Below are 26,880 nucleotides of genomic sequence, written 5' to 3' on the forward strand. Positions count from 1 at the left end.
TGTCTATGGTACCCAGGCTGGACTCTTGAGATTCGTGACGGCAGGGCACTGTGTAATGTGTTCATCTTTACATTGCCTTCACACAATGGTGTCTGATATATTAGACATATTCTATGTGGAATAACTAATAAATGAGTGAACCTTGAAAATCACAGTATCAGGTACATTATCATTTAACTGTTGAAACTTACAGCATACATATAAACTTCCATTTCCCAAACAATTTTTGTCATAACAAAAGTAGAATGCAAATTTCCAGTCATCCATTGAAGTTCCATTTAAATATTTGAAACAACAGAGGAAAGTACAAAAGCTTTTTTTGAATTCAGGAAACTTCTAAACATGGACCATTCTCAGAAATTTTAGAGTTCTAAAGTGAAATATAAGAGACATCACGAATTTTTCTAACTTTCACTTTTCCTAACTCCTCACCACTCTATGATTTCCACTTTTTATGAACTATCATACTTAGAACATCAATGTGACACAAGTATTCTTGTATTACATGGGGCAGTCTTGTCATTTCAGTTCCACATCAGAGTTAGAGTATAGGTGATATAATGGAAATATTAGCACTTAAGAGCCACATAAACATGACTGAATTTGCTTGTCAAGTTTCTTCATTTGCTGACCACCTATTTCCTCATCTGGAATATGGAAAATCAATGCCTCTCTAATGCCACAACAATGTTCAAATTAAATGATATAATGTGTCTTTATATATAAAAATGCTTTGTACTGTTTGGTGCTAAAATGGTTTGTCACTGAAAAATACTGGCTATATCCCTTCCATCATTTTGTTCCCTATCCTCATGGAAACCAAAATAACAAATCTCAATTTCAATGTTTTATTACTGAATAATTTGGTCACCAATTTTAATTTGCAGAAGTCCTTGAAAACACCCTTGCTCTTACATACAGTATCCTTGTGGAGAGTACCCTGTCATCCGAGTGATTCAAATATTATGTTTTATGCTACTTGAACATCTTAGGCATATCAGAGAAGCTGACAAAGGGGGATAGTCAGAATTGATTCTCCTGGCAATATGGTGGCAAGTAGGCTGGCATGCATGGTTTCAGAGATAAAGTAGGAGAGAAAAAGACAAGCAGAAGATGTGTTCTGCAGAACATCAAATATATCTGCAAAGCTGAATCAGTTATCTCACGAGAGGCTGGAGAGAGGGGATCGAGCCTGGGGCCAGGAGCCCCGACTGCCTGGGTATGAATTCTGACTCTGTCACTTTACAGTTCCCTGGGACTCTGCTTTTTCATCCAGAGTTAATCAAAGTACCTACTTCATAAGGTTGTTGTGATGACCAAGTGAATTAATACAACTGAAGCTCTGAAAATTTCTCTTTGTAAAGCATTTCCAAGAGTTCCCAGGACACAGGACCCAGTACAGCTTAGCTATTATTAATATTGCTGGTCCTACTAGGAGTATTTCCTCTGCTTAACCCAAGGTAGAGCTAACAGTTCTATTTGTCACAAATGGATAAGAATGGAATGTGGAGTTTGTAATTGGGAACTGCCTCTTTTAATCACCTATTTGAGGCTGACAGTCACAAATGAGCCTAAAGCTACAGTTACTTTCTTAAAGAAGGAAATTTTAATTATCCCCTAACATGATTTACTAATGCTTAATCTGGTATTACTACTTAAAGAAAATACTTATTTTACATTTTTAAATTTTGCTGTTTTTCATACTGTTTCCAAGTGGTTATTCTTTATTTAAGGTAAAAATACCTTTCCAATTTTTTTTGTTTTACCTACTGAAAGGAGTCTTAATATTCATTTCCAAAAACCGAACTGCAATTCCGGTGACAAACACAATTCTCCCTTTGAACACTATGCTAAGAAACAATGTGAGTTTTGATAGCTCTTGGCACAATGATAAAGAAAACAAAATAAAAATACTTCACATTGGTTTTTTAAAATTTCCATAGTACAATTGTTTGAATACAATAACTAGAGCCAGAAGGATTTGCTTGAGAGGATTTCATACAAATCTATGGCAATTTGCATTAATATGACCATTTTCCTATCGTTTGTCTACCCGAATGAAGGTCTTATATGTATAAATCAACTCTCTGAGAAGAAGCCAACACCATGGTTTAATGTATTTGTGCAAGTTAATGTAACTGGAGCTGAGTAACAATGGCTCAGGGAAGACAGTTTAATGCCCCTGTACATTTGTTTGTGTGGTTCCTATACATTTAATTCCCTTTTTATCCTCAAAGTTCAATTTAAATGTTGCAGGACACATCTTTTCAAGCTTCTATTCAAAGTAGAAATTCTCTTTTAGATTTCTGAAGACTCCATCATTCTATACATATATATACTCCTCTATTGTACACTCTCTACTGCATAGCACACTGCCAGATAACTTATACGTACCCAGCCTTACCAGATCCTTCACAACTATTTGTTACAGGAATGAAGAATCACACTTTATACAAAGTCCTTTACAGTTTACATGACTCTTTCAAGAGCTTCATTTCTTTAGTAAAATAGTATTGAAAAGTGTCAAGAAGTCCACTTTATAGATCAGGAAAATGAAGCTCAGGAATAGTTATTACTTTGCCTAGAGTCACACAGCTAGTAAGTGGAAGGATCAGGATTTGAATTTAACTGCACCTAATGCTAATCCTGGTACACTTCCCACAACACCATGCAGGTAAATTTGCTGACTCTTAGAACACCAATGCCATTTGTTTAATTGTACAAAATCTCACTAGGGTAAGACTTAAAATGCAACTCTGATAAAGTAAACCAGGGTCCTATTTTTCCCTAGTTTACATCTTAGAAAATTGTGTTCATGCCATCAGGTTTGACATTCAGGCTTCTAGTACATATATCTGGCTTACTAACATTATTCAGCAGAAGGCAAGTTTTAAACTACATCTAAGAGGGAGAAGGAGTAGTTTAATCTTGAATGTGGGGAAAGGATATCCAGACTGAGACTTTACAGAAGCAAGAGAGAGAAATGAGCAAGTGGCGTATACCATTTTAAGCAGATTTGCATGACTGGAGCCAAGAGCTTCTGTCAGCGAAGAAAATAGACTGGCTGTACATAGATTCGGGAGAGGAAACTGTCAGGGCGGTATGATTTGAAGGACACTAAAAGCCTCAAAATATTCTCTACTGACCTCTTTCCCTACCAGTATTATTTATTTTTCTGAATTAAAGCATCAAAAGTTTCTATTTACAGGCAAGTATGTTTTCTAGGTGGAATCAAACATTCATGTTTGCTGCCCATAGACATAATGTAGAGTGTTGATTAGCAAAGGGGAATTAATTCCTTAAAACAGTACAGTTAAATCAATTAAGGTATGTGCACAAATGTTTTGAAAAACACCTTCCTTGAATTTATTGTTCTTGTTACTACCTCATTGCAGTGTTGTCTGTAGCAATTATAGATGAATAATCAGAACTTGAAGAACAGTCTCAGTACCACACTCCCACATGGATAACATTCCACAGGGAATCATGTCTTCTTGAAAGAGCAGAAACTCTGCCACCAACTCGTTATGTGATCCTAAGTAATAACCCACAGGCCCAGTTTCTTCATTTCTAGAAAAAGCAATGATCACCCTATCCTTCCTAATGGGATTTTTGTTAAGTCACATCAATTTCCTATGGAGAAAAAGTGATACATGAATGTAATATATTATTATTTGCTTTAAAACACTAATCTCTAACACATTAAGCAGAGTTAAGAACACGTAGTTCGAAGTTATTATCAGTCAGGTGTTTATTCTATACAATATCAATGTACACACATATATATCATTCCAGTTAATTTTAAGAACAACCCCATGAAGAAGGAACTAAGAAACTAAAAAGGAAATAAGCAACTAGTCCAAGGTCACACAGCAAGTGAGATGTAGAACTGGGATTATTTTGATGGGCACTTCTATTTTTCTATTTCCATTGTAGCAGTTTTTAAAAGAAAACTTTTAAAGCAGTTTTCTTACTGGCACTTAAATCCTCAAGGTATCACTTAAATGTAAATACTTAGACATGTCATTGTAGAATTGTTATCTGACTCGTTCAAGTTAACAAAATAGTGCGTATGTCAAATATTTACTGATTTACCATTTGCCTTTTCAAAGTAGAAACAATCCCTTACAATTTAGGAATAACAACTAATCACACAAAACCTTCTAGATGGACTACTTTAGTCTTATGCACAGACTGGAGGCTGTTGTGAGGTCTCAACTCCTGTAAACAGAGGACATGTGTGTCCTGACTCTCCTGGAACCGTGAAGAGAAAGGAACCCTCAGCATCTGAACCCTCTTTCTGCTCTGAAGTCCCATGACTTATCTCCTAGCACATTTAATATTCAATCAAATCTCACTGCTACGTCTAATCCTTTCCTTCTTTATTACCTGTCGCTCTAACTTACAGTTACTGTGGTCCTAAATCATGATGTCATTCTTGACTATTTCTTTCCTGCATCTCACATTAAATCTATCAGAAAGATAGATTTAAGATATATCCAGAATCCAACTCTTTTCTTTCACCACTAACACCACTTTGGTGCAGGTCACCATTACCTCTCTCTGACTTTATTATAATAACCTCCCAGCTGCTCTTCCTATTCCCATACTTGCATATTTGTTCTTCCAGGTCTGTTAAGAAAACATTCGGACTGAATTGCTTAAATATGTCAGGTGAGGTGCCCTCCCTGCTCAGGACTGGCTAATGGCCCCCCATGTCATTCAGTGGAAAAGACAATGTCAAGACAATGAGCTACAAGATCTTATGCAGACTGCCCCTCACACCCTTTACCTCTCTGATCATGTCTCTTAATACATTCCCCTGCTTATCCCACTCCAGCCACACTGGTCTCATTTCTGTGCCTCAAATATACTGGTCAAGCTCCTGCCTCCAGGCTGTGGCATTAGCTGGTCTTCCTGACTGCACATGTCCCCATGGAATACTCCCTTACCTCTTTCAGGCTTCACTTAAACATTAACTTCCAGAAAAATTTTCTCGTATTAACTTACTAAAACTAACCCCCACACCCCTTTTTATTCTTCTATAGTTCCTTTCCATCTAACAGAACACTGAGTTTGGTTGTCTGTGTGTGTTGTTTAATTGTCTGTCTCCTCTACTGCAATGTAAGCTTTGGGAGGTCAGAGATTTGTGTCCTTTTTATTTGCAGCTGTATCCCCTAGCCCCTAGTCCCTGGCACAGTGCAGGTGATCACTGAGTTTGTGGAAGGGTTGATTGCCTAGGTGGACACTTGGGATTTAGAGGCACACATCTCAGGAGCCTCTGCTTAGCTCCTAAGTACTGTTTTCACAAGGTAGGGAGGGCCAGAAATCTGATTTATATGAAGTGTCTCCTGATTTTCAGATAGAGATATGATCCAAAAAAGTTTGTTGCTTTTTCTTTGTTTTAACTCTTCAAACCCAGCACACCCCAGATTCTTGGGTCCCTGAATTTGCATTTCTAGCAAGTTCCCAGGTGATACTGACACCACCGGTCTAGGACCCACATTTTGAAAATCACTGTTGTCGCTGATGTGTTTCTATATCCCTCCTTTTCGCTAAGTCTGTTACAACTCCAAACACAACGCAAAACAGAATTCTGTGTTCAGGTAGTAGTCTACTCTCTTTTAAACTGCAGTAGATCTAATGTTTCCTATCAGTTATTAACATACAGTGTAAAATACCTAAATCTCTATTTAATCATGTATATTGTACCTACAATTTAGAGGGATTATTATTGGTTAAATACTGTTTATTTTCTTATTTGCTAATAGAGATAATCATTTTTGGAACAGAACAGAGTATTCTTGCTAAACCATATTAGAAGCCCAACAATTTGAGTCTTGACAACTTTTTTCTTGTTTAGGGAGTTATAAAACAACTAGGAATGATGAAGAATATTATATTGGCCTGAAATTTTAAAAGTATCATTCTTACTACAGAAGATTTAAGATAAAGTACTCCACCAGTCAAGAAGAGATGTAAATGAAAGTGGACTCAGTCAGTTAGGTATGCAAAATGGCAAGGAGGTGGGAAAGACTTGTGGCTCCATTTGGGTAGAAGGCTTCAATGAGAGCAAACTGAATTCCTTTTTGTGAAAACAAGATTGACAACTGGATTGATTCACTCATTTGTGGAGTCCACGTCAGACTGTTTGTGCATGTTGTGATCAGTTGATTTTTACAATTCAGTGAGTGATCTTTCACTGCCCATGGCTGAGCCCAATAAGAAAATGGAATTGAGTTTCTCCAGTGGTTTGTTTTGTATTGACTTCTGTTACTTCCTTGGCCATTACATGGCTGAATTTGCAAGGCATATAAAGGAAAAAAAGTCACTTAGAAATCACTTGATAAACACTACATAATAGGAACTTTAAAAGATACAAATATAAAAATGAAGGATTTTGGGTACAGAGAATGAAGCCATGAACTGGCAATACTACTATTCCAAGCATGAGGCAAGCAAAGAAGTTAGAGAAAAGATGGATAACACATAGCTAAAAAGCAGATCAGGACAGAGAAATGGAGAACTGAGAACTGATACAGAAAACCACTGTTCAATGTTAATAGTAAATATGTATAAAATATATTTAAGTAAGCACAAGAATAAAATGTATGTGTTATTCTAGAGGGTAGGTACTATTACTTTTACCATATTATTTGTCCTATCCCAAAATATCTGAATTAAAGAACTCCTCCAGGTATACTATGTGTGTGTGTGTGTATATATATATATATATGTATATATGTCTGTCTGCCCACCTTTGGAACTTATATACATATATATATATATATATATACATATATATATATATATGAATTATTTGGCTGTATCCACATGAATTAGATGGAATATACTTAATTTTAAAAAGTTAGCAGAACTGCTTACAAAATGCAATTTTCAACAGACTTATTTCTATCTCTGTGTGATATATCATACCACCTACCATTCTAAATGTGGCATATATAATATGTTTTTAATTGGAAGGAATTAAATGCAATTTTATGCAGAGAATATTGAGGCATTTGTGATTTCTTTAAGCATAATGAGACTTGGAAAACAAGGGTTGGGAATAATTTTCTTAAAATACAATGGCCTGACATATTGTTCAAATGTTCAAGGGCATTGGCATGCTTAAAGAATAGGGAGGCGGGAGCAGGGGTGGGACAAAGTGTGTGTGTGAGGGGGTGGCTGTTGCAAATATATACCTAGGGCATGATCTTTGATATCTGATCTTCCTCAGTGACAATCTAAAGCCTGTGGGAGCACCGGAGGGCTTGCAATTTAGAGTGAAGTACTAGTGTGGCAAGTTGTACAGCCATGACAATCAGGCATCTCATTATTGAATTATCAGTCTAAGAAGGAGCCACATTTGATGGGTGGATGAGGATGAAAGTCAAGATGCCACACACAAGTTCAGGAAGTGCATGTGAGTTCTCGCTACAGGGACCTGGGCCGAATGCAACCTAGGGAACGTTACAGTTCATCAAAGGAGTCCTAGATTATTCCTGAATTGTCTTGGTTATTTATCAATACATCCTTTATACCCTGAAAAATCTCCAATTTGGATGATACAAGGTGATCTTTGAGAAAAATCAAGAGAAAAAGGATTTATTTGGGGGATTGCTCCATCAGCTGGAGCAAACCTAAAGCAAGCACAACGTTCTATAGCAGGACGCTGATCGCAAGCTACCCTCCAGCTGCCCACTCTCCTCTCTGTTACACCTCAAGACACAGCTACACCCCAAAGCACAGGGAAGGGAATGAGCAAGTCAGAGAATCCTGCCCACCCTGGGAGCTTAGAACTCTCAGAGCAACTCTGCTTTTGTTACAGCTTCATTGGTTTTTCCACTCACTTTTCAGTTCTTCTGATTTCCCACAGCCCTACTTCCCATCTGTGTTTCAGCCAGTTGCACAGCTGGGGAGAAATTAAAATAGAGATTGCTGCAGCAATATTCAGAACTAGGAGCTCTAATTAGATGTCCTGTGACATAGACCAGGGCCTCCAAGCCAAAAAGAACTACAGTACACTTCTCCCTGCTTAAAAACTGTGTGTGTGTGTGCGTGTGTGTGCGTGTGTTGGAAGGTGGTGGTGTTCCATCCCCTTTGACTGGAGGGTGGTAGGAAGCTCTGAAAGCATCTGCAGAGAGACAGAATGACGTGGAGCTTCAGATTTAATAGCCTGAGAACTGTCTCCCTGGTAGAGAGAACATCTGAAGAATCAATTTGGTTGAATACAAAGGGAAAAACCCCACTGAATCACCATCCTAATTGATCTGAATTCCAATTTGTTCCCAAAAGGAGCTTCCTTAGGGTTTGAACTATGGATTCATAAGAAGGAAAGAATCAGTATTTCTCACTTATATCCACATGTTAGAAAACATTGTTTTAATTACATTTCACATACAAGACTTAAAAAGTTAAATCATATTTCAAGACATACCAAAAAGCACCAATTACCTTTCCTACTCCTCCCATACTTTATCCTTCTGCATAAATTTTCAGCCAGTTCCTCTGTACTTAATGTTATGCCTTGTCCTTTTGGTTAAGATATTCTTACAATTGTATTACATGTAAAAATTGCATATATATATATTCATATGTACATATATACGTATATTTATGTGATGACTATAATGTATAAGGAATAATATAGGTCACGCCTAGTTTAAGAAACGTTACTTGCACTATTGAAGTTTCCTATGTATCTCTTGCTGAGAACACTCTTCTTCCTGAGGTAAACATTATCCTGCATTTTTAATCCTCCCTTTCTTTTCTTTATGTTCCTGCTTTTATCAGTGCATTATACCTCCACTTCTCAGCTTTTCCAGGAATCTGCAGAATAAATCACACTATTTTTCATTGTTATCTTCCTCTGCAGACACCTGGGTTGTTGTGTCCTCCAATCTACAAAATCAGCCCCATTCATCTGTTCACTTTGTTTCTTCCAAAAATATGCTACAACCTCATCTTTTGTCTTCTCTGTCTTTGTAAGTATAGGTTTGCCTTTTAATATATTTTAGTATTTTAATATAAAAGTTTTGATCTTTCAATATAATTTCAATATGTCTTGAAAGAGAAAATAGATACATGTTGACAGTTTGTCATGTTTATCTGTAACTCATGATACATCATTTAAATACGAATTTACATTTCTCCCAAAAACCTTATCCTTTAAGATATTGACTCATGACAAAGGCTAAGTCCAAGAATCAGCAATTGGAAGGGGAAGATAATTTATGGAAGAGTGAGCCCTTTCAGGGTTACCTAAAAGTGGGTGATAACTATGTAAGGTCTGACCCAGTGCTTGTTTTGGGAATATGGGAGGACAGAGAGGATATTATCAAAGTGTGGAAGGCATTTGCAGGGCAGCCAGTGCTAGTTTAACTCCCATGGCCCACTGATTCTGGCCTCTCAGGGGCACAGAAGCTCAGAAGAACACCAGGAGCCCAATATAGAGTTAAGACCATTTGCTTCTTACAGAGTCACCAAGACATATGTGATGGAAGGGCCTTGTTTCCCTAATAAACAACCACTGTAAATGCTTGGGATAGTCCCCCAGAATCTCTTTTTCTATAACACACCATGCTCTTCCAAGTTTACTTATGATTCCCAAGGCTATCCTTTAAAAAGTTTCAGTTATTATCTCTTTAAAGGTTTAAAAGAAGTATCAGAAAGAGTAGGATCTAGAAAACAGAGTGTAACAAGTAACACTAGAGACCACGTGATATCTAGAGTTCTTCCAGCTACATTATTCCAGGATGAGCACAGACCTTATGCCAAAAAGGATTCTATTTCTTATGTGAGACTTGAAAACAAAGCTACCAAGCTTGCTGAACAGGATTTCCTTGCAAAGTATAGGTTATAAGTTTATGAAGTTCCTTAAATCACAAGACAGAAGTCTTGTAGAGAAGAGTAAGGGAAAAAATCAATAGACATAGTAGTATACATTTTAAAAATATGGTAAAGAAAATGTCTAGGGGGTATCAAATTTCAAAAGAAACCAAATAGATAAATGATAGAAATGTGGTCTAGTACATGATCCTTCCTAGGAAGCATGTTCTTTCTTTTTCGGGATGTAGTCTTGCCCCAAGTTCCATGGTATATATACTTGATCAGTTTTTAGTTTTTGAGTTACTTAATAGCTTGAAGCTGAATATATTTTTAATTAATTAAAAAAATAATTAAGTCATAATGAGATATGTTTATAACCACATAGTCTTTTAACTGATTTTCCAGTGCACTTCTAGGTCCCTGAGCTTCAGCCAATTCTCTGAGTCCTGCTTTCTCTGTGTTCTATCAAAAAGGCCCTTCTAAATCAGACCTAGCTCAAGAGAGAATGGAGTAATGATTGTTGCAACTTTACTGTGTTTAAAAGGACTTGTTTTGTCCAATACTGATACTGAGTTTTCAATTCTAGTGAATATAAAAATATCATCTCCAATCCATTGAAAACCATTGCTGAGAGGTTCTAAATACTAGCAACACTGTCAAATGAGATTTTGCTAAGCATTGTGCTAACAGTTGTCAACATACAAAGAATTATCCCCATTCTTTCTTGCTTTTCAATCAGTATCATGCAGACAAGTTTGAGAACTTATGTAAAATAGACAAGAATGACCTAAAGCACAAGTGTAAAATAATAGCTTAAATCTGGAGGATTCTTAATAAATATATTCATGAACTAGATAAATATTACATGTAAACTCTTTTAGAAAGATATTTTTCATTAGTTTACTCCCTGTAAAACTGTACTATACACTTTTAGGAGACTGAACTTTGTCTTTGTCAAAGATTAAATGAAACCCATTCCTTCCCATTTCTTTTATCTTCATTAAAGACATCAGTCATCTTTCTCTTCAGTCATACCCTTTCAAAAATATAAATCAATTTACATTCATCATCTCTCTTATCATCTTCAATGTATTATTTTCCCCTCTTTGTCTAGCAGATGGCAATAAGTGAGAAAGCAACAGGTTGCATTTTTCTTATTAATACTTGTGTTATTGAGCATATTGAAGCATTTTGCACCAGGCAACCTATTATATGTGGTTCTCCAGGAGGCCAGATTATTCTTTCCCTGTTAAATATGAAGAGGCTAAGGTAAGTTGCCTGAGATCATACTTCAACACATTTATGAGTAAGTTGGTTAAGTAGTGATCAAATGATCAGAAAAACAGTTGAGCATGATAGTTCAAGCTTTTCACAATAGAAACCATAAAAACTGTACCCAGATTGAAATTGTTCAGTACTACTATTACTAATTCAGTTAAGAATTGCTGCTGCTAGAATCCAAAGCACATGTAGAAGAATAGAGGCTGGAGTGTCCAAGGATTCAGATAACACATCTGATAGACAGATGACTAAGACAACAAACATGTAAAGATACTGGGTTGATGTGAAGGCAGCAGGTCAGTTGACCATGATGGCACTGACCATTATTTCACATGAAGAATAATGGCTTGATTATGAATCAATCTTTCTTTGCCTCTAGACTTTCTCAAGCTTTAAAGAGGGTAATGTCAGGTTATGCTTTGAACATAAAATTCACAAAATCCTTCCACATCCCACCTTTTATGATTTCACGGTTTTCCCATGTGAAACAGCAAGTCAAAGCTAGAGGCTCTTCCTTGGCTACATACCCGGGTCTCTGCTCAGATGTTCTGATGTAATTGGTCTGGGTGTAGCCTGATCCTCATGATGTTTAAAAATTTTAATTGTTTAAATTGAGATTTCTTATACCATAAATCTCACCACTATAAAGTGTATAATTCAGAATTTTTTAGCATATTTAAAGAGTTGTACAACCATCATCACTAAGTCTAGAACATTTTTATCACCACAAAAGAAACCTGCAGACTATTGGCAGTCATGCCTTCTGCCCTCCTCCAGATCTTGACCTACCAATACACTTCCTGTGTATTTGCCTACTCTGGATAATTCATATAAGACGGAATTACTGGGAGATTAGGGAGGGTCTACTTAGGGTTTTGAGGCAATTCTGGGCATCTGGGAGAAATCTACCTCCCCAGCTCTGTCAGAGCAATGCTAGTTTCTACCCACAGCCCACATCCCTGCTGGAGAACACTAATTAAAAAAAAAAACAGGTCAAATCCCCAGTAATCCAGCTAACCCTGGCTCAGAGTGCCAGGAATAATAGCAGATCGCTAAATAAGTCCTTTTTATTCTGCTCTGTGTCCTCTTCTTGCTGTCATTTTGCTGAATCTTGGATCACTGAGGTATCGGGGTAGTGCAGCTATAACCCCTACAGACTGCTCAGGCTTTGTAGCATAAGAGATGAAGGCTAGAGATAAATGAAACATGGAGTGATATCTGATTTCCTCTCTGCTCCATTTCACTGATTTGAGATATAGTGAATCTAATCACAGATTGATCTTATTAAGGTTAATGACCTGATGATTAACAAGAGAAATGCATATGTGGTTGGACTGCCTGTTTTAATTAATCCAAGTTGCTGCACCATCAACAGGCGGAGGCAGCCGTCTCTTGGATGAGAGAGTGTGCTGGCTCCTGGCGCTATCTTGATTATTACTCTCTTGGTACTTGCAGAGGAAAAATAGCCAAAAAGCTCAGCTGTACTCAATTTCTCACTACTTACAATAGCAGAATGAGGCAGAGGCGAATGGTTTGATCCTGCAGTGCCACAAATTTGATCCTGGTGTTGCAGAAGGCAGCTAAGAGAGGAGAGGAAAGCAAGCTGGATAGGAGTCTGTTTGGTCAGAGGTAAAGTGGAGACGGTTGTAAATCAGGGAAACCATATTCTAGCCCAGGGAAGTAAAGATCCAGAGGGCAGAATGTTTACTGTTGACTCAGGCAATGAATATTTGGTGTCTGGGCTGTCCTATGGCCAAGGACTCTTAGGGACAATAAAAAACCTGTTCTGGACTCATGCTGGTTAATGCATCAGCTAAAATGTGGAATAATTTTAAATGGTAGATATATTAAACATTTTATATTTATCTAAAACATACAAATGTATATTCATCTTTCAATCTTTGATGGTGAGCCAACATGCCCCTTTTTTAAAATAAGTCTGCCAAATGGAGTTGTATTTTTGCACAAAACATCCATAATGCATCATTCATGCTTTCAAGTTTTGATATCTTTAAAGTGGAGCAAGAACTTAAGACACTTGTGAATCCATCAGCCTTCAGAATCATAGTTTTTTAATGCCAAATTTTTAATCCATCTTGCCCACTCCTATCTCGATGACAATTTGAGAGGTATGGGAGCTGAGACTCCTCATTAACATACCATTTTGAAACACCCAATTTAGTTTAAATGTTGACTCTCTTCTCACACTGTTACTAGTTCATGTAACGTACTTAAGTTATATCATTACAGAATTATGTACAACAGGGATAACCTGGTTGAGGAGCCGACATCACCCATTTGGTGGTAAGCATATTGGGAAAAGCTGAAGTGGAGTAAAGCATGCCTGGCTGACAGGACCAATCATGTGATTTAGAGACGGACTAAGGGGGTTTGGTTAACCTGGTGGGTGAGTTAAAGAGAGGACTGGCTCAAAGAGCTCTTACCATAGGAGGTAGCAAGAGCATAATGTAGTATTCTAGCACAGGCTTTGAAAGCCGGGGTCTGTCCACTTTTACAAGGCAAAAAAAGAAAAAAATAGTATGTAAAAATAAGTTTCTTACAAAGGCTCTCTTTCAAGAGCAGCAACTTGGAAATGTTGCAGGTTTATGAACTTAGAGCTACATTTCTGTTTTTAAATGTAACTTCGCTCCAGCATCCCAGTGATTCTCATCTATTGTTCTATTGAGGGTAGAGCTAAGGGTTTGGATATGTTACAAAATATCTAGAAAATTATTGACCAAGGTATTTAGCCTTCCAGCGCCTACATATGCATTCAGAGACTAAAAATGTCCTTTACTTGGTTCCGGTGCTAAGTAAAATATCATTTGTGGTTGGCATAGAAGTATCAGCAAGCCAAGAGTGAGCTAATATAATAATACAGCCCTAACAGTACTTAAAAAGCTAGGAGTGATTTTCATGAAAATTAGGGGAAAAGTGCTTTTATAACAAAATAACCTTATGAGATAAGAATGTATAATTTGATCATGAAAAATACTGAAATGTCAGACCATGATTAGACCATAATGATACTACCAGGTTTGTAACTCTGAAACATTTCCCCAAATCTTATTTTTATGCCTGAAATTGTCCTGGAGTTAGCCAGTTCTCTCCATCCACCCATCCAGAGTGTCATCCTTTGCCTGGGATTCTGTCAAGGCCTCTTACTGATTTTCCTATATTTATTCTGTCTCTGTACAGTTCTTTTCCTACACTATTCTAGGGTTAGCCTTTAAAAATATAACCTTGATCTTGTTATTCTTCACCAACACCTTCTTATTACTCCTGGAATAAGATTCAGAATGATTTATCTGGCTTAGTATGACCAGACTGACCTCTTCAGCCCCATCTTGTCACATGACCCCCTCCTGGCTCCCTATCTGAGAAGTACTGGGTGTTGGTGAATTTGCAGACCTACCCTCCTCTGCCCTGCTACAGACATCCCTACCAGCCAGTTACCACGTGAGGAATAGCTTTTGTTTTTTTCCCTCTATTTGCTTTATGAACTCAAATTCATGTCTCAATTTATAGCCATAGCTAACCTTAATCCTCCACATGTTAGGCCAGGTTCCTTTGCAAATTGCTATTTCCTTTTAGCTTTTTGTCTTCTGCATAGGATCAGGCTCCATGTGGTAGGAGTACATTTCCGCTTTGCTCACCCACATCCTTGTGCCCAGTTTCATGTGTAAACATCATAGGCTTGTAATGAAAATTTGCTCATTAAATCAGTTATTTTTATTGTTTACAAGGTAATTTGGGATCTTGCTGTTTGACTTAATTGCTAGACTTAAGAACTGTAGGAAATTTGTCAATATTAGGACATAGTTATTTTAAGACAAATAAAGTACTTTCAAAAACTTAAAAAATTAAAGTGAAACCTCATTTCTGATTTTCAGGGATTAAAATAGACCTTACATTTAAGATATACATTATATATGTTATGTAAATGATATATTTGTAATGTAATGTAATTTACATCATATATGTAATATAATGTGCTGTTAAATGATAAGTATGACAGGCATTACACTATTACTCTTAAATCCTATAGTCAAAGTTACAGCTTTCACTCTAGACCTTAAACAGACACTAAATTTGAAATGACCGCTTTGTGGCTTTTTGAAAATTTTCATATATCAGTCCACTCTTTGGGGTTTACATGTTAAGACATGTCCATTCTGTTTTAAAGCAAGCAGATTTGAAGGCCCAGGCTAGAATGTTGTTATTCTAATAAACTATAGGGACCAGTTATTTGTCAGATTTAGGTTATTGCCCTCCATTTATGATTAATTCATGTGATAAAATTGTTGCATTAATGAAAGTTTGCAATTTTCTTGCACTGTGAACCACTGCTTAGAGGTTTACTTGTTCCAAAAGGGATCAAAAGCCTGGTGGGGACATTACAGCATGGAAAATAACTGAAACAGTTATCTTATGCCTACCTAAATTTCTGAGAAATTTCTGATATGATGACTAGGGAGATCATTATGCATGTAGAGCCCTCAATGAAGACGTTAGCTGGTAGCTCTTCACTGAAGTAAATTTAGCAAAAGTAAATTCCCAAGAAAACGGGAATGAAACAATATACACTGCAAACAGGTAATGAGATAAAGGAGGATTTTTTTTAAGTAAATGATTGCAATAACAAATAACCAGAAAGTTCATTTCTATTGATTAACTGGAGTGCCTCAAGCCCTGTTCAACCTTTGCTCTCTGGTAGAGTTCTAAGGGCACAGAATCTTCATGAGGGTTCACTGTCCTGAGGGTCACCTCAGAAGGAAATTTAAGAATTATCAGAGAAGTCTATACTCACTAACATAATAAGCAAACTTACATTGACAGAAACCCTGGAAGACATGTAATATTCAGAAGATTTGGGGCAAATTCTTTGAGTTACTGCCAGCATTTGCAGTAGTGCACATAAATGATCAGGAGTCCAAGCTGAATGTTAACACCAGCTCTGTAAGAGGTGAAGATATCTCCCAAATATATTTTCCTAACAGATTCTACAGCAGTGGTATCAGCTCGTACATACTCATCAAGATTATATATATATATATATAGTTTACTATTACCAGCAAATATGTGATTAGCATGTTATGTTTTAAGAGAAAGTATTGCTCATTAGAAGAAAAATCACCATTGTTATTAAACATTCTTCTAAAATACTAAATATTTGCATCTTTTTAAACACCTTTCTTCTAAAGTTTTGTTTTAACATTCAAAATTGTTAGTTTTTTTTGTTTATTTTTCATGCTCTGGAAGTTCCCCAGTGCATCTTAGTCTGATTTGTAGGATTTCTATGCGGTGCCCTATTTTAAGTCTGTGTTATTCATAGGATGAAATATAGCTTTGGGGATTATTTTTAAAGTCATTCTGGTTTATAAGGCTTACAAATAAAATTTTAAAAACTGAAAGTCATAAGTGTTATAGTCACTATATACCCAGCCAGCATTTACTCCAATCCCCTACTATAAAAACAATTAAAGAATTTCAGTTCTTCTTGAAGTGACTCAAACTCTGCATTGTTTCTCATCTCTCAAAGATGAATAAATGTCTAGTTAGAAATATTATTAAAGTTGGTACCAGTTACTGGAGTTTTAGAAATGACTGAACAGTGAGACTGCCCCATTCATTGCTGGACATACCAACTTAAGTTCAACACAGGAATTCTGAATCCCTAATATGATTACATGCATACTGAGAGCTCTCCAGACCTATCTAAAGCTAGTCAAGACTCCAGCAAGCTTATTCTAATAACCTTCTGCTGACTCTCACTTATATCCATATTTCTCTAATCTGCAACTGAAGTGCAAGATGAAAGCAGAAGCAGACATGACACATATGCCCAAGAGAACATCCACTGATCTTACTGTGAAGACATGTCACCCCATGCATGACTTAACCCCACAAGTTAAATTTTATTAACATATCCCTGGATCCACCAGGTGTATTGCTATTTAGGCTACTTTTCCTACGGTCCCACCAGAGCCACAATGTGAAAGCAGTAATTATTCTTTAACTACCACTAATTACTAAAATGGAGTTATCTGATATTTCTATACCAATTAGTAAAAGGGCCTCCCCAAATGATGTCTGTGATGGTTAATTTTGTATGTCAACTTGACTGGGCTAAGGGATGCCCACATAGCTGCTAAAACATTATGTCTGGGTGTATCCATGAGGGTGTTTTTCAGGAGAGATTAGTGTCTGAATTGGTGAACCTACTGTGCATGAGCATTATCCAAACTGAGGTCCCCAAGCAGAACAAGGTAAACTCACACTCTGCTTGAGGCGAGACATCCATTTTCTCCCTTTCTCAGACATTGGAGCTCTTGGATTTTGGGGTTTGGGATTCATATAAAGAATTACACTATCAGGCCCTCAATTCTCAGGCCTTTGGACTTAAACTTACACAGCTGGCTTTCATGACTCTCTTGCAGGCAACAGACTGGGATTTCTTGGCCTCTATAAGTGCATGAATCAATTACTGTAATAAATCTCTTATGTATATTGTGGTTCTGAATATCTATTGGTTCTGTTTCTCTGGAGAACCATCATGCACTATTTTCTCAGAGGGGAGAGAGAGCATGATGTTCACATAACACTGGCACAAGAGCTCCTGCAAATGTATTGGGTTTCGCTGACTCCCTATAGTTGAATAAGATGTTGTTTGTCTGGGTGTAGCTCCGTTATAGTTTAGACAAAAATGTCTTACCTGTGTCATGCCTATTTTTTACCTCTTTATAAATAGCACTTTTCCTCTGAAATTTCAAGTATGAGAATAAAGGAGTGAAAAGTTTAGGAGAACCCAGGTAGTTATAAAGGCAGACCTCGACCGAACATATGGCCAACATGCCCAAAATAAAACAGTCATTCCGTAAAGAAACACTTTGGGATTCCCACAATAGCAACTTGATTTTGAAATTGAAGTTGGATATCTGCAAAGAAAAGTAATAGCCCTTTGTATTTTATCAGAGACAGGGCTTTCCTGAATTATGTTAGGGAAAATAGCATATGAGAAAAGGAAACCCATTTAAAATGGTTTGAAAACTATTTTTATTCTTTGAGGAACTCAGTTTATGAGCCATTAAAAATATTACTGGTAAAAATGCATTTTGAATTTGCATTAGATAAGATATTTTAGCTTTCATTTGAGACTTGAATTGGTTCAGAATGGGAGAATAGCATTTCTGGATAATAGGCTGGAAGAACCTAGATAACTGTCAGAGCAACTCACAGAAGTATTAGGTTTAGGGTATGAAAGTGTGTTTATCTGAAGAGCTTCTGGAAATCAAACAGTTTTGCTTCAAAGCTGAAAACAGGGTGCAAAATTTTTGGCTTAGGATCCTGGCAGGAAAACCATGTCTTTTGATTTCTTAGTGATACTAAAGATACTTGTTTGCCTAGTGGGGTGGTCTCATCATTTAGTTTCAAACTGCCATTCTAACATAGACCCCCTGTAAATAATCTCTGAATGAGATGTTCATTATCATTTTCATTTGCATTAAAAGATTCAGAATTCAGAACATGCTTAGGAATCCAGATCAATTTAACAGTCTCCAGGATAATCCTCTATGAAGTGGCTCCTCATCAAATTCTATAGATTAGAAGTTTCTTCCTTACTTTGAAGGCATGAATGGCTCTGGGGCAAAGTGTTTTCTCACTCTTTTGGTCACAGTTTGTCCCCACGTGCTCACTGAAGTCAAAACCAGCCTGCTGTTTACTGGTAGTTGGTCCACAGGAGATTCTTGAATGACAGAGCTTTTCTACACTTCTGCCTAATTGCAGAATTGATTTCTCATGAAGAAGTTTGGCTCCCCTAACTCTGTTTCTGAATTTCAAGTGAAATGCGACCCACCTATTTTCTAAACCTTTTAAGATTCTTAGGCATAAGAATAGGTTTAACAGAAAACAAGTTCACCAGGAGTCTTGAACCAAAAGAAAAAATTAAAAAGCTGGGTTTATTCTTTTCTTCCTCAATTGACTGAAAAAACTACATGATTAAGAAACATATACAAAAATATATCTAAAAAGACACCAGACATAGACAGTGATATAAAAAGAGCAGACATAGTTCTTCACATAAAATATTTTTTAATCTTATAAAGAAGACAAACTGACCTATTTAAATTTTGATATATTAATTTCCAAATATGTAACATAAGGACTATTGTAGACCCGAAATGATTTTTCACTGTGTTCTGTTTATCATACTCAGAATCCATAGATCACTTCAGCTAAATTCATGTTCTTATTCCTGGATAAGATTTTCTTCCCTTATCATCATACATGTTCCCAACTTGCCAACCTAAGCTATAAAGTATAGAAATATGAATATTATCTAGAAAGAAATCAAGTTTCTTCCTTTAAGCCTTCTTCTAGTTTCAAGAACCCAGTTCTCTATTTCCTTTCCTGATTTCTGTCTTGACCCTTCATAGCTTTCTAGAAATGCATGGTTCTCCAAACACATCCAGAATCTAACTGTTCCCCATAAGAGAGCAGAAAAAAATTTTTCCTCATAATACTGCCATATTCCTGAAGGAAAGAAAAAAAACCAATCAAGGGAAAGGTTTTTGTAATACCTTCGGTTTTATCATCAAAATATTCTACCCCTAGAACATCTGTGATGGAAGGCATTGTTACCCACTTGTTTTTAATAGTTTGCTGGGAGAAGCCCTCTGCATTATCTTTCTCTGGTTATTATTGTGCCTGAGCAAAAATAGTTGATTTTCATTGAGAGCTACAACACATTAGTAACAGTTTCTCTTAATGAACTAGTATATCTTGCCCCCACTACTAAATTGCAAATTTCTTAAAGGCAGAAAACATTTTTCAAACTTGCCTGAATCTGTCATAGCTGTGATACACAACAATCCACTGCTGAATGGGTGGAACAGTTTTAAGACAGAATGATGGAGCACAAAATGTTAATAGCATTTAATGTAAACTCTTTAAAAAGCAGGAAGAAAGGAAATCACAGAGACAATGACTATTGTGTCTAATTCTACATATCCGATTACATAAGATATGAGGGAAAATACAGGTCAGATGTCCAAATATTTAATTCATTTTTATTGAGTACTTATTCTTACCTGGGTTCCTCTTTTTTGGTATAACTGTACAGGAGTTGAGGCAAGTGGTATGGGCTGACCTTACTATTCTTGCTAATTTGATCATTTATATAGATGTCAAATAGATGCAATATTGTTATCCATTTGTATCATTTAAATCCTTTCCCAATGGACCAATATACTGACAATGTTACTCAAGAAAAACCCTGCAAACAAATACCTTGTATTTAGAATTAGGAAGATAAATCTCTGTTCAAACTATTATAAAAGATATAAAGAAAAAAATGGTGGCAAACTAAACTGAGTTCATTCTTTTCCTTCAAATTCTTCATTGGTTTTGCCATCTTGAGTTTTTGATCCATTGCTCCCACCAGTTTCCTGTGCTAGAGGTTTACAACTAAGACTCTTTTAATAAAAATATCACTGACATTGTTCAAAAAGTCATATACAAATAGTAAGCAATCCTAGTCATGAATAGTCTAGTACTGTCCACAGAGATGGCTTTAAGAGGTAATGTAGCCCCATCAATCTAGGATTTCAGGAATGACTCATGCGCATAGCACTATGATCACTCTAGCACTGGCATTTAAAAGTCACATGATCTCAGACAAGCCACTTACCTCTTCTGAGCCCTAGTATCTTTATCTGTAAACAAAGGGAAGTAAAATATGTAACCTGTAAAGCCCCTTTTCTGATTTTAAATATTCACAATTATAGTCCTTCACATGGATGTTAACTGATGCATTTATGAAGTGACTCCAGAATTTCTACTAAGGACTCTGTTCTTAGCGAAAGTTCTATTTGCATGGTGGCCCAGAAGTAATTGTAGGATGCAAAGCTCTGGCACCACCCACCACAAAAAGATGGAATATTGAAGGAAATGCCTTGAATGATGATGACATTGAATGACATTATGGTTTTCACCTATTTCTATTAGAAGTATAGAGAGTCTTGGTAATCATTTTACTTAGTATATTTATGCTAAGTAAATAATCAAATTAATTTGGCAGGTTTAGTTTTGTAAATGCCAAGTTGCAGCTAAAAATATAAATTATAAATATAAATCTTAATGTTCTACATATCACACTGGCAACTAATCAGATATTTAATACATGGTTTAATAAGGAAGAATCAGTGTTTATAGAGAAAGTTAAAGAGGTGATATGATAAAAGACAAAACAATGAAATTTGACATCTCTTCAGTTTTGAGTTTAGATTCTTTCTTAAATATGTGTAAAAATAAAAGTGTAAGTTCTTCAAGGCCAGGGACAACAGTGATTTTATTTATTTTGTATCCTTATGGAACAATTAACCCAGTGTTGAAAACCTATGGATGCCCAATTAATCATGTTGAAAATGTGATATATATATATATATATATATATATATATATATATATACATACATACATACATATATATATATATGTACACATAGATATGAACAGACACATAATCTCACATAGTTGCATTTCAAATACACTGAATTATTAAGGTCATTTTGGTGGACCTCTGTATCTTTTATAGATTTCTTTCCAATCATGATCTATTTTTTCCCTTTAGTCAATAGAAATTAACTCTTAAAATAGCCTTTAAAAATAGTCATCCTATAGAAGTTTTTTATTACATACATTTTGTATTCTTTAGTAGACAATCCAAAATTTATAATTTCTTGATAGTTTAAGAGTGGTATTTATGAATATCATTTTTACACCTAGCTGCAAAAATGCTTGCCTTTACAGCAAATGATCCTAGACTTGCAAGCTTCTAAAATGTTTTGTTTCACCTTGTATTTTAAAATAATTTTCTCTTGCTCTTAAATTATAGGCTGTCAGTTTATTTTAACAAAAATATTTGCCTCCAGAAACAACTTCTAAAATTTTGGTTTTCAAAGTCATAAACTGAAAAAAAAAAGTCACCAGCAGATCACATATGACTCCAACATTAAGTCGACTGAGAACCTGAGTCTCCCTTGTTAAAAATTAACAAAGAATATAGCAGCTTTTCTCTATGGATTTTCTTGACATTTATTTTGGCTTAGTCATTTTTGTTCAGTTTCTGGTTTCTGGTTTTATTTTGTACAGTGGTTTGCTTTCCTGCTTCTATATTTAAATCACAGGTGGTTTTAAAGTCATGTTTTAGAACCACTTTTTTGGAGAAGGAGGCCAACAGTTTGGATGATAACTTACATGGTCATCCAACTACAGACACAACTTCTGAGCAAAAGGCAGTGCTAAAAAAAAAATTAACAAGCAATAATTAATGTATACCAGGTATCAACTAGGAATGTCCTTAGAAAATCAGGATTCATGGCCACTCTATTTGCAGTTATGTTTATAGTGAGTGGTTTTCAAGAGTCTCAGACCCAACATGATTGATCACTATGACACGGGCCCTTTTTCCCAAGGTCAAAGTCTATGATCTATCTGTATCAATTCAGGACATGAGTCTGGTTGTGAACATGCTCTGTCTTCTCAAGGCCGGATTGACTTTGGTTGATTCTCTTAATGACAATGACAATATCAGTTTGCACTTTAATCTCTGGTTATATTTTTTAATGTTTTTAATTTTTACTTTTTCTTCATATACTTCTGACTATATAGCAAGCTTTTAAGATAAAGTCCCATTTCTAGAGTCAAAATAGTTTCTTAAAATGTGTTTGACTTATAGAGGGGCAAGATGATACTTGCATGGTACAATTTGAGAAGTACATGAAAGACACATTTTAAGATTATAGTGATAGGAAACCGGTATTAGAATCTGATGTTGGGTGTGCAGTGAGAACATACTAGAGGGGGTTTTAAAAGGACAGTGGAAATCTCTAAACTTCCTTAATGATGGATTGCCTAAAGAACTTGCTTTGACTGCAGAGTTGGTTAGGAGCTAAACCAAGTGCCAGATTGGAATTACATTTCCCACTGCTTCAGAATACCTTAATCCAGGCGATAGCCAGCTACTGGAAAAGGCATAGGTCTAGGAAGTTTGAGTGACTGGATATGTTAGCACATCAAAACTATAATCTGGAGTTTTTGGAGGAGAATTATGTTTATTATTTCTAATAAGAATGAGATGAGGCAATACACATATAATTAAATCGAACTTAATTTGTTAGTGTTTCACTTAAATACACTTAGAAATAATTTTTTTAACCTCTCTTCTATTGTTGATTTAGATAATTTTTTTAAATATTTAGGCTGGTACAAAAAATAATTGTAGGCATCAGAGATAATTCATATACTTCTACTATACTTATTACAATTTGCTGCAGTTCTTAATTTAGTGTCCTTCCACTGCTCCAAATTTCAATCATTTTAAGGGCAGAAATTCAACTTTATTCTGTTCTGCATTTTTTGACCTAGGATAGTACTTGGTACACACTAAGGGATTCCATAAGGGAAGAGAGGTAGAAAGAGCTGGAATGGGAGTGCACACAGAGTCTAGTAACTGCTCGCTCAATAACTTACTGTGCTGCTTTGGTAAGTCACTTAGCCTCTAAGAGCCTTAAGTTTTCCATTTAAAAATAAGTGATATAATTTTTGTAAAGAGATACATCTGAGACCAATAAGTGGAAACTATAGAGAGGAAAATTTGAGCTCACTGTAAGAAAACCCTTTCAAATGATTAGCGTTTCCTAAAAGCTCTACTTCTCTGCTTCCAGAGTTCCTGATCAATTGAGTGGCCAAACGGAGGCTTAATGAGCATTTGGTGGGAGGACTGAGACTGAAAAACAGAACTGAAACACTTAAAGAACGGTTAGGCTAAAAGTCCTTTCCAGCCTGATGTTTGATGATGGCCAGCCTTTCTCCCATGGCATTATTGTGGCACTGCAAACCTATGTATATAGCACCAATACACTCATTTTGGGATGTGGTCCAAGTACCAATATTACCTCCAAGAAGACACTAACTTCGTTTCTTTTCATACCATTTTACTCAAATTCTTGGTGAAAACAACAACTTTTCTATCTACTTCCCAGGTTTGTTTTAAGTATAAAAAATTTTTAACAAATGCTGAATAGTAATAGTACCAAAAGAAAACAAGGTGGCATTATTAAAAGTATTTCCATGGTGCTCTCTCCCATCCCCTACAGGCATTTAAGTTTTGCTAAATTAAATCTTGCATGTGAGAGGTTAATAATACTTGAAAGCCAACAAGTCACCACCATTTAAGCCAGATGTATTTGTGACTATGTTTGGCTGTGACTGAGACTTAGCAAAAATAATGATGTACATATGTAATAATTTTATCTTTTTAGTTGTATATTTGCAAGTTTCTCATTGGTTCCAGAGCATAACTTCCCAGGAGTTAGAAAGCATTTGAGTGAATATATGGATATTTCTCTCTCCTCACTCACCATTTGACTCACAAACAGACAATATTCTCCATCTCTAGCCATTTTGAACTAGTAAATGCTCCTTTAATAAGCTGTTTCAGTTGCCATTGCCACAATCCTAGCAACATTAAAAAGCACCTCAAATTTAGGGGCATGTGACTGGTGTCCATGGTTTCTCTAGTTCACAAGTTTGTATAGTGACAGAAGCAGATTTGCTTCAGGCTGTGGATGGCCTGGGCTTGGCTCCAGCCCTTGGGGCAGGGTTAGGTCTGCTCCACATTTCCTCATTCTCCTGGGACCAAGGGTTACCTGCCCTCAAGCTTTTCTGTTGGTGAAGACCAGAAGCACTTTCCAAGCTTAAGAACTTGGCCCAGAATCAGCTGGTTGACTCATCAGTTTACATTCCATTGATCTGAGCAGTGACTTGGGCAAGCCTACACCGATGGGGAGGAGAAACATCCTGGTTATTCATGATTATATTAGCATCCGAGAGGACCAGGTTTAAGTGCTCATACATAGCTGTGGACTGAATGACTATCATAAACACAAAGGACTTCACTTTCTACCAAAGTATAATTTTAGTTGAGTGTTTTCAGTCATTTAGGTTTGCTGTTTCCCAAAGCAGCCTTTTCTGATTTGAGGATTTCAGTTGTCATAAATATCTTACTATATTAAGTGAAATTTAACCTATTTAGTCTTCCAATTAGGCCTACAGTTTCTCCAGGAAAAAGAAAAAATCATACTTTCCTCTGGATTAGGAAGCCTTTTCAAATAATTGAAAAATATTTCCATTCTAAACAGCCCCAATGACTTCAACAGTCTTTTCCCCATAAATCCAAATGTCCTTGGGAACAAATGAGTTTGTTAATATATGGATTTCAAATAGTTCTGGTATATCTCATAAATATAAAAAGAGACTACCTATTTCCTGTGATTGATACAGTACCAATATTCCAATTAATGCAATTATCTTAAATTGTTCTATCTAATAGATGACATATTTAAAAAATTTATAAATTAAGTACAAAGGAAAATAATATAACAAAGACCAGTGTACCCAGGACCTATGTTTTCAACTACTAACATTTTCCTTTTTTTAATCAGAACTTTGTGTTTCATAAATCATTACATGTATAGTTGAAGTCTACTTTGTATTCCTCCCCTTTCCCAGTTTCTTCCCTACCCCCTTAAGAGGTAGCTACTAGTTTAAACATATTACAAAATGTATCACATTCTAAGCAACAAAGTAAATTCTACATATATCAAATAATCTTCTGCAGACCACATTCTTTGCAATTAGATTAGAAATCAATAAAAATAAATTAATAACATATGTATGTGAAAAAAATGCCTACTCACATACTGACTGTAGCATTCTATTTAATGTGTTTTTAAATCTTGTACAGTTGTAATATTTTTGCTCCAGTGATTAACGACAGGTGCATTAAAATTTACCACTATACATGATTTTGTATTTATATGTTTTATCTGTATAGCTCTCTCCATTTTGTTGAATAATCAGGCTAGATTTTTAAAATATTTTTGATGAGCTTTTTTTTGTTACAAACTGACACTTTTGTACCTTAATGCTTTTTTGCAATAAAACCTATTTTGTCTGATATGAATACAGGTATACTTGATTTAGGTTTGGTTACTTTTTTTTCTAATCATTTCTTTAATTTGCCACCTTTCTGTACATTTATGTGTCTTTTTAACCAAACAAATATAGCTTAGTTTTGTTCTTTTATTCAGTATGATTCTGTCAAATCACTTGCCTATTCTGGGAGAGATATATCCATTTCCATTTATTCTGATTACTAATATATTTTTAACTATTGTATTATGCTTCTTTTTTCTTTCCTCTTCAAAGTTATATTGTATTAACCAATTTTTATTCTTTCCTCCCACCCACCCCTGCCCTGACTAGTTTCAAATTTATATTTTAAGGCTTTATTTTTTAGAGCAGTTGCTGGTTTAGTAGAGAGTTACTTATGTCTGGCATTTATTAGACATGTTTATAGTTTCATCATGATTATTTTAAAGTGTGAAGTTAAATAAAATCTTCATCTTCCTCCCAAATACAGCAAGGTTTTGAAATGTTTTAACTCTGATTTCTTTCCTTCCATTTTACTTGTAATTGCTGTGTAATATTTTAGTTCTTTTTATTTTTATATGATAAAAATTATTCTTTCCTTATCTTCCCAGTCTTCCTTCTCTGATCTACAGGTTTGTGAACTGATGTATTAGATAATGCTGAATCTTGGTTATGTCACCCATTCTATTGAACTGTCTTCCCTAACCTTGTTTCCTTGAATGTATTTGCTAAGTAGACATTCCTTTTTTATATTCAACTAAAACTCTCTAA

General features: G+C 35.7%; 1 protein-coding gene across 2 annotated transcripts in view; it reads right to left on the reverse strand.

Moving 5' to 3' along the window:
- RIT2 (Ras like without CAAX 2) overlaps positions 1-26,880 on the reverse strand; it is a 410,475-nt gene that overhangs the window by 213,846 nt on the left and 169,749 nt on the right. The window lies entirely within an intron of this gene.

Source organism: Manis pentadactyla, chromosome 6 (assembly GCF_030020395.1).
Source record: "Manis pentadactyla isolate mManPen7 chromosome 6, mManPen7.hap1, whole genome shotgun sequence".
NCBI lineage: Eukaryota > Metazoa > Chordata > Mammalia > Pholidota > Manidae > Manis > Manis pentadactyla.